Source organism: Cryptotermes secundus, unplaced genomic scaffold, assembly GCF_002891405.2.
Source record: "Cryptotermes secundus unplaced genomic scaffold, Csec_1.0 scaffold265, whole genome shotgun sequence".
NCBI classification, from domain to species: Eukaryota; Metazoa; Arthropoda; class Insecta; order Blattodea; family Kalotermitidae; genus Cryptotermes; species Cryptotermes secundus.
The window spans coordinates 262590-273145 of NW_019725002.1; positions in this window are offsets into that span (position 1 = coordinate 262590).

The window sequence follows — 10556 nt, forward strand, 5'->3', positions numbered from 1 at the left end:
TAGCTTCTCAAGAAGGACACTGTTCCATGGAGTTAGTGAGCTTGTTAATCGTACAAATTCACCCATGGCATTGTGTCCCTTCAGTATTACAGCTTCTGGTTTAGGTCTGTGGTTTCCTTTGTTTCGATTGGCAAACCTTGCGTACACGAGCTTCAGATTTATGGAAGTCCCAAGTTACATATACCAGTACAGATAATGATGTCATTATGCTTGCATTGCGCGCCATGAATACTTTAGAGATGGAGATTTAGGTCCACGTATTTTCATCCTGGGAAATAATTGCAGTTAGTGGTGGGGTTCACTTTCTGGCCTTTCTGTCCCCAGGGGTAAGAGAGGCCAGTAACCCATTCGACTGGATGATAGTTGGTCCTCTGCCGATGTGAGCGCGTCGGCGAAGACAAAAACTCTTGCTCCAGTTGTAAATCAAATTTCGGTTATCCAGCCCCCAACCGCTCACGCTAATCAAGCAGCTAACCTGGATCTAATAATTCAATTAATTATAATTTTGTTAAACCCTGTGATGTGTAGTTCTGTGATACTAAGTTTGTTTGAAGACTTCTGTTTTCTGGGATATATCACCGTGTAGTCCGTTGAAATGAACGGAATTTCTGAGGGGAGCACGTCGCCTCCATCTTCAGATTGGAAGAGTAAGCCAAGAAAGGAATCAGCGTGAAGCAGGCAGCAAGCACAGCTAGGCTTGCTTACTGCACAGCGTTATATCGCAGAAGATAGAATTCTTCATAACCACCGACGTGATAAATCCTGCTTAATTTAGTTTGTTTGTTGATTCTCGGCTTTATCGGTTCATTTTCGACATAGTTGGTTATATACGTATGATGTTGAATACAGGGTTGATTCTGAACAATGATTGAGAAAGATGTAAAAAGAATCGAATGCATATACTTTACAGGTATTATACAATACTTGCCCGAACAACTTAGAGAACTTCGAGTAAGCTGAATAATTATAGTCCGTACCTGAGCGCAATTTCAAACACATAACCTCAGGAATGTGGAATAGTAGTAATTTATACTACTATCGTTCCGTGGCACAGATAATTATACTCCCTGTCTCCAACAGAGCTACTCTATATCTCCAACAGAGCTACTCCATATCTCCAACAGAGCTGCTCCATATCTCCAATAGAGCTACTCCATATCTCCAATAGAGCTACTCCATATCTGCAACAGAGCTACTCCATATCTCAAACAGAGCTACTTCATATCTCAAAGAGAGTTATTCCATATCTCCGACAGAGCTACTCCATATCTCCAATAGAGCTAATCCATATCTCCAACAGAGCTACTCCATATCTCCAATAGAGCTATTCCATATCTCAAAGAGAGCTACTTCATATCTCAAAGAGAGTCACTCCATATCTCCGACAGAGCTACTCCATATCTCCAACAGAGCTGCTTCATATCTCCAACAGAGCTACTCCATACCTCCAACAGAGCTGCTCCATATCTCCAATAGAGCTACTCCATATCTCAAATAGAGCTACTTCATATCTCAAATAGAGCTACTTCATATTTCAAACAGAGCTACTCCATATCTCCAACAGAGCTACTCCATATCTCCAACAGAGCCCGATCGATAGAGCTACTATGGGCCCAATTGAATAGCTTTAACCTGAAGACGGAGACAGAATCCTGTGTCCGACACTTTGTGTCTTTGAACAAAAAACAGGACAATGGATAATGTCCAGAAACATAACATTTGTCTTAATGTACTTGTACATTACATACATACACGTGTTTTTAAAACAAATTTATGGTCATGATTTATTTTATCAGATATTATGGATATCAAACAAAGGAAAAGAAGCTATGGAGGAAGAAGGCTTATTAACCCTGATGTGAATATAATTATGTTGGCATACATATGGAGTGCAATAGAACAACCGTGGTTTCCGCACATCGAAGAAAACGGGGGAGTTGGGTCGTATCGGGACAAGCCAAAGGAAAGTTTTATTCACAGGAATCAATCGAGTGTGTTCACTTTTACACTAGTGACGAGCTGTAGCAAGCACGAGAGGAATTCCCAAGACGATTTGCAATATATTCCGACCTGATTTAAAAAAGCCCTCTCATTGCAGTCGTGTCGAATATTGCTCTAAGTCATGACATTTCTAACAAATACACACTTCGAAATTTTACTCCTAATGTTTAAGATACTTATGACCCAATAACTGTTTCAGGATTAGTCTATTAGGGTTCGAACTTAGTAACTGTAAAATGTCAACCAGATGTACTGTCTCAGTGATAGATTATCTCTGTTCGAGTGATGGTTTACTGTCTTATGGTGATGATAGCCCTGCAGGAAGCAAAATTTAGAAAAGCCGTTATGAAATGATTGACCATAACTGTGAAAGAGACAGAGAGGAATTAACGATTTTGGCCTACGGAACAAGAAATATACATTTTCATTCCTAGTGTCTGGAACAGTTTAGAGCAGACGAATTCTATTTTGAGGAAATTAAATCCGGTTCACATATTTACGGTTTCCTACAGATGCGTGTAAATTCTGTGCTCATAGCTGCACATAGAAAGGCTTTATAGAAATATATGTACATTCGTAAAGGGTGTTATTAATCTTGTGTTTAACAACGAACGTAGTTCTTACTTCCTACTACTGAATATTCAAATATGAACAGGCCCCATTCTTATCTTCAGACCATTTAAACCATCAGCATCGTAAGAAGGAAACATGGGAGCCAAAATATATTCCCTTTATTTTATTTTCAGCTACTCGTAATCTCTGTTCTTCATACAGTCAGAGACTTATATCGTAAATAATCTCTAAAATGAAGTCTGTAATTACTGCGCAAAGTATTAAATAAGAATCAGGAACTGAGAGACGTGAGATGGATTCCAGGCCAGTCAAAAAGAGCGGCCTCATCCCTCTCCGAAAGTCATACAAACAGGCGAATATATTTAATAAAGTTTTCCTTGTGCTCAATGAATTAAGCACTACGCCATGAAGACTTATGGGGGAGTGGATGTATTGATCCACATTTTCTTGACCTCGGCAGTAGTTGGAGAAGCAAGTAGTCAGCTTCACGCCCTGGCCGCTTTACCCCCGGTACCCACTGGGTAGGAGGTTGGGTGGACCCCAGAGCCGGTCGGGATTATTTGGAGAAAATTCTTGACCCTATCGGGACTCTAACTCCGACCTCTCAGTCGTCCAGCCCGTAGCCAATCGCTATACCGAATACCCTACTCCGGCTACTGAATTATATTTAATATATACTTAAAAATCAGGTTTTATATCATTTGTTAAAATACATTTTGAATTATATAATAGAAACGATTTACAGTGTTCTATAATTTACTTCTTCGCTTTCGTCTTCTTCTATGTGCCGCTACAGCCCTATGTGAGCCTTGGCCCGCATGATAACAGCCTCCAAACTATCCCTCTCTCGTGCCTTTGAGGTCTTGCAGTATATCATCCAGCCATCTTACTTTTGGTCTTCATTTCTTTCTACTGTCTTCTAGCTTGGTGAAGATTAATTTCCTATAGAGCAAACTTTCATCCATTCTTCTGATATGCCCTAGCCACTTTAGTCTGTTTATTTTTATTGACTGCACTATATTTGGTTCTTTGAATAATTTATATAAATCATCATTATATTTTATTTTGCATACTCCATTTACATAATTTGGACCATAAATCTTCCTTAGATTTTTTCTTTAAAAAATTTCAGTTTATCCACAATGATCATTGTGACCGATTTCTGCTTTCAAGTTCTGAACTTCACGTGCAGTACGCGACTGTTATTGACTTCATGCGTTACTCTTTGGTGTTCGGCGAGAATATTGCGAGGAGTATGTTTCAGTATGCCGTCATCTTTATGCCCTGCTAGCTTCATCTTTCACAAGTTCGTCATGTAAATTAAACCCAGGGAAAGGAACACAAGCAAGAGGAAGAGGGTTCCACCTCTGTGAACTAAGTAAATAGTAATAATCTGTGTATAGGTCCCATGTTCGCGTTATTAAGAGAAAAGTAACAGCTCATATCCTTAGAAGAACGTACCACATTCTCCAATGCAACAAGAATATTCAGAAACCAAACGAAGAGAAACAAACATTTGTTAACTGCAGAGTGGAAGAATATTAATTAACTACCCAACTGACTAAAGTCTTTCCTGGAGTAGAGTGTTTCTTGTATTCTTCTGAAGCCAGTAATTGCTTGACCATAAGATATCTGAAAGCTGAATTATCATTTCCATATTTACAAAATGCTGGAGCCAGATGGACCGCCTCTGTGGTCTAGTGGTCAGAGTTCCTGGCTACAGATCCAGAGTTCCCGGGTTCGATTCCCGGCGGTACCAGATTTTCTGAGAAGTAGTGGGGCTGGAACAGGGTCCATCCATCCTCGTGAGGATAATTGAGGAGCTATTTCAAGGAAATAGCGCGTCAGGTCTAGAAAACCGAGATTATAGGCCGTGGGGATCCCTTGCGTTGACCACGCGACATAAAAGTTAGCGCTAACTTCGCCTACAAGAGGTGGTCGCTAGGTCGGTATAGTTCGTTTGCAGACTACAGGCCACGGAGTTTGTTTCTATTTGTTTGAGTCAGATGAATTCAGTCTATAAGTATGACAAAATTAAGATTTTGTGTAAGTCAGTTTATTTCTAAAATAATTATTCACCAAGAGAGCTCTACCGCCTCTGAATTGAATTCATTCTGCCCAATTACAATTTGGATTACAGCATATGTATTACATTCCTGGCCAATTTTTACAGCGATTCCAGAACACTAAGGAGCATATTGTCCTGAGTTGGAACTTGTTCAATATAGCTATTTTTGCAGAAAACAGAACACGCCAGTGAGTTATTGCTAGATTTACCCGATTGATGTGCATGTTTGTTGCTGAAGCTTTCGTTGTGGGTGTAGTATTTATTTATATTTCCAAAATATTCGGGGTTAAAAATTTAATGAAAAATAATGGTTTTGGGATCTGTATGTGATTTTGTATAATTTGTTTATTGATACACAATTTATATCGGGATATAAACTTGTCATATTTATTTATCATATATACGTTTGGTAACAGATGGAAAATTAACGATTCGTGGGAGAATGAAAAAAGGAAGATCAAAAATAAATTTTGTGTTAACACAATGCGCACGTGTGATTCGAAACGGCGTGTCTAAAATGAAACACCTCCAGACGACTAATCTCTGCAGAATACTATTCATAAATGTAAAAGTTCTTACTTTTACCATCAGTACATTCTCTGATTACGTAGTTATTCATGAGATAGTTTATAACATTGAAAAATGCTGTATTCTGAGATATTAAGCCGTGTAATTTGGCAGAAATACATCGACGCTTGGAAGGAATATACTGTACCCATTTTCAGAGTCGAGTGTTATGTCAAACAAGAAAACAAATTTCTTAATGCTTCCTTGACTTACACTTTTACCCTGAAAATGAAGGAAACGTAGTTTCCGAAACGTCGAAAAATATAGGAAAATTCGCAACGTAACATCATAGAATGAACGAGAGAACCTCAAATCTCATACCTTATAACTCTTTTGATGTAGTAAACAGGATTTCGGAGTCGATTACACCTGTGCAGGACCGGATTTATACATGTGGGGGCCCCCGGACAGTCGAAATATGGAATACTATTCATAATGTCCTTGCATTCTTATTGCGACATGTATCGGCCATATACGGATATCATCAGATATGTGTGAGTCCTGCTATAATTCTTTCATTGCATGCTCTATTTTGAGTCATATATCTACACACGGTGTTAATTTTTTAAATTATTATTTCCTGTAAAAATATTAAGTTCTTTGAAAGTTCATTAAAGTATAACTGTCAAAATTATATTGCGCTGCATTCGGTGTCACTACCTGGATGTTGTTTCTAATATGAAGAGAATTGTATTATGTTATATATATGTAATATGCCACTTGTTTGTTGTTCTGTAGATTTCTTTTAACTGTTGTTATTTACGTATGACGTTATTGCTGTACTGTATGTATCTGTGCAGTGTACGAGTATGTATGTATTTGCATGTTATCTGCAATATGAAAGATATATTATATATTTTTGTGTTGCGTATTTACTGTTCGTGTTATATAGCTTTATGTACTTGCGTGTGTTGCGATTGTTTGTCTAGATACAACTCCCTGTAGGCATAGTTAGCAGGACCCAGAACGTACCTGACGATGGCCGTACAGGGCCGAAACGTGCGGTAATAAGATAAGATGTATATGACAGATAATTGGGGGAGGGCACGCCGTAGCGTAGTTGGTTGAGGCACTATGTTACAAGACGGGAGGTCGCGGGTTCCTTTCCCAATGAGGTCATTAGATTTTTCAATTGACCCAGTCCTTCCAATCGCACCGTGGCCCTGGGGTTGACTCAGCCTCTAACAGAAATGAGTAGCAGGAATCTTCCTGGGGGTAAAGGGCGGTCTGCGTGTAAGGCTGACAACCTCACCGTCATCTGTGAGTCGATAGTCTGGAAAATATGGGAACCTCGAGGTTTCACAACCCTATGGGCCTTCACGGTCTGTTACAGGGATAGCCGTACCGTTTTTTATAAGACAGAAAATAATGAATGTTTGCATTTAAGATGGTAATATAGTACAAAATGTAAAGGCCTATCAGTAACAAGAAATTTAGTTTATGGCTGACATAGATCTATCCAAGGCCTATTACCCCTAATAATTTGAAATTGTTATCCAGTTAATAGTTAATTAGTTGTTTATTCAAAATTCAGTTACAGAGTTTCGATTTCATTAAGACGATGACATGAAAATCAAACACCGTACTTTATTTAAGTGGAGCTTGAACTAAAAAATAAATACATTACTATACTTTACCGGCGTAAACAGGAAAGATATAAACCTAACACTACGTTACTATGCATTTGGTACGTGTATCAAACTTGTGCATTAAATTAATAAATTCTTCGTTGGAATATACAATGTATGTAATAACCGAGCCCGATATTGTACGTACTTTTTTTTTTTCCTTTGGCGCTACAGCCCCAATTTGGGCCTAGGCCTATCTCCATGAAACTCTCCGTTTCACTGCGGTATACTAGATCTTACACATTCGGCAGGACTCCTTGGGCGAGTGATCAGCTCGTCGCAAGGCCTCTACCTGTAGACAAACACAGAAAAACGCACACAAACATCCATGCCCTGAGTGGGATTCAAACCCACGATCCCGGCTTCCGAGCGAGCGGAGACAGTGCATGCCTTAGACCGCTCGGCTACCGTGACTGGCTGTACGTACATATAACGTAAGGTAAAGTTGTCCCTGTGCTTAACTAAGCATTAAGCAATGAAGGTGTATGGAGGAGTGGATACATAGATCCACATTTTCTTGACCCCGACACTAGTTGGAGAAGGGAGTGGTCAGCTTCAAGCCCCGGCTTCTCTACCCCCGGGAAAAAGCACCCGGTACTCGTTGGGTGGAAACCAGAGTCGGTCTGGACGACGCGGAGAAAAGAAATTTCTCGACCTACTTTCCAAATTCCGTAAAACCTGATCCTGGACAAACCGCATGGCGCCCAATTAATCCAGGTATTCATTTCTCACCTGAATGCAATCGGTTATGGTAACAGACAACTCAAGTTGAAGGATGGAAATGGAGACTGGTACGGTGTGATGGTAATTATTTTCTTGTAGTTACTATAGGATTCTGACGATGGTGTATAACACACTGATATATTGGGTTTTTGGACTTTATCCATCGTCCTGGTTTTTAAGATAACTAATAAAAACACGACGTTTCGGAAACTGGATCTGTTTCCGTCCTCAGGTGAAGGAAAACACCTATTCTGTTGGGTCCGTTAGAAAGAGCTAGCCTCAATCACTGGACTGAGGCTAGCTCTTTCTAACGGACCCAACAGAATAGGTGTTTTCCTTCACCTGAGGACGGAAACAGATCCAGTTTCCGAAACGTCGTGTTTTTATTAGTTATCTTAAAAACCAGGACGATGGGTAAAGTCCAAAAACCGAATATATCAGTGAATTATTTTCTTGTTTGTTATTATTTTTTATAATAACTGAAAATTCAAAGTAGCTTTTTTCGAAATTTAGAGAAGTAAACGTCTCGATAAAATTTGTGGATTCTATTAATGTTCTGTTGGAGCAAAAGAGGAACCGCCACGGTCGCTCCCATCTTAAATTTTCCCATGTACTCGTATCTTTGTGAGAAAGTAAATAAACAGAACAGCTGAGTTGCAGTCTTAGAGTATTGCCTCTGAAAAGCACGGACTTGTCAAATTGTAACCGTTCGTGTTAAGAATAATAAAGACTTATATTCCCCAAAGAAATACGTCATCTCGATCCTTCAGATATTCCATAAGCAAGTAATTCGGGTTCTCTTTCACGCTGAGCTCCTAGAAATTTTAAGGAATAGCAATACTCAGTCTAGAGTTATACCAGTTTTCGACATGCTGTAAATTGATATGCAGACGGTTATGATTTCAAGCACTTTTGGCGTATGAGCAAATGCTGATACAATATTATCACGTATAAGAGGCTGTCGGCCGGTCGCGGTAGCCGAGCGGTCTAAGGCATGTACTGTCTTCTCTGGCTTGGAAACCGGAATCGTGGGTTCGAATCCCACTCAGGGCATGGATGTTTAGTTTGTGTGTGTGTGTGTTTTTTTTGTGTTTGTATACGTTGCCTTGCGACGAGCTGATCACCCGCCCAAGGAGTCCTACCGAATGTGTAAGATCTAGAAAAATCGAAGTGAACGGAGAAGTTCATGGACATAGGCCTAGGCCCACTGGGGCTGTAGTGCCAAGGAAGAAAAAGAGGTTGTTCTGACTAATAACAATGGATTCTGAAGTTGATGACTGGGTTCATTGACACTTCTTTACAATTAGAGTCAATTACAACAACTCACACATTGAACTCCTTCTGAACAACGTCTGTCTGACGAGTCTGTATGTAGAATCGCGGACTAATCTCTCCTACTGCAATGAACCAATCAACCCTTTTTTATAACTGCCACGCGGACCGAATAGAAATCATCATTTTGAACTGTTAATTCCCTCCGTTGTCACAGGAATGTCGTTGCTTAGTGGCCTGCTACCTAGCAAAGACTTGTTCATTGCAATTGGTTGCAGCGGGAACATGGTTACCGAGCCGTTGCTCGGCAATGGACGTCCGCTCCGGCTCCACTATTCCGGATTTCAGCCATCATGTCACAATATGCAGCCTTCTCGGTTCATGGCCAAACTGGAAAAATGTAAAATTTATGTATAATGAAGGAAAGGCGAGAACTGAACTCCAGGCCTTAATTCTCATTTTTAGCTTTAATACTCCCTACTGAAAAAGAAAAGCAACTGTAGTTATAGTAATAGACATAGGAAAGTATAAGCAGAACTATGTGATGCCTAGCGGAAGGTCGCTTTCAGCTAACATGTTCATATCGCTCTTGTAATAAAAATCTTGTGAAACCAATACTTCGAGGATATGAATACACGCATCAGTAAATGCTTTAAGGCCCTTTTACTTTGACAGATGCGCAATTTGTTAGCAGCCAGTGGGCTGAACTGTGGTTACAGGCAGAAAGGATACACACACACACACACACACACACACACGTTGGATGGCATCGTCAGTTCGAGATACAGTGACGTCACAGCTCGATGTAAACTCCACCTCCCACACCCACTCCTCACACCACAGTACTGAGCCGTGTTTGGGGGTTGTACATTCGCAACCTTCATAACACTGATCTACCTAAACAGAGTACGGATTCTATTTGACTTTGTGCATTGCAACTGTTTGTTTCTTGAATAACTAGATTGGTCAGTTCTTAAGTAATTTGATGACGCCGGTTGAACGTCATAATGTCAGATGATATAAGAAGATCACCAACATTGTTAAACAGGTAACGGTAAAGAAAGAAATGCTCGTGATATATTTAAAATTTCTATCTAGGTTCTCGCTTGATGGAGCAGAAGGAAAGTATACAAACCGTAGTTACTCGAATGTACACGTCTGTACTATCACCGCAATATTTTCCTGATCGATTTTGAAATGTAGTTCTCCTTTTCATAAACTATAGTGAAACTATAGTGAACCCTGTAGACCGCCTATATGGTCTAGGGTTCAGAGTTTCTGGCTACAGATCTAGAGGTCCCGGGTTCGATTTCCGGCGCTACCAGATTTTCTGAGAAGTAGGGGTCTGTAACGGGGTCCACTCAGCTTCTTGAGGATAACCGAGGAGCTACTTGAATGGAGAAGTAGTAGCTTTAGTCTAGAAAATCGAAATTAACATCCGTGGGAATTCGTTGAGCTGACCACGCGACACCCTCTATCCGCTAAAGTTTGCTCTAACTTCGCTGACAAGCGGCGGTCGCTCGGTCGGTATAGTTCGCTTACGGACTACAGGCTACGGAGCTTCTTTTTTGCTTGTGGACCTTGTTTCGGCGTCAAAGCCACATTTCTCAGCTGTCACTCTCAAGTCTGAAAATATATTCTTGTCCATTCTGTTATGTTGGATCAACCATTCTTCTCTGAGGTATATACTCTTTTAGTTACTAGGTAAGCGTATACTTGTTTCC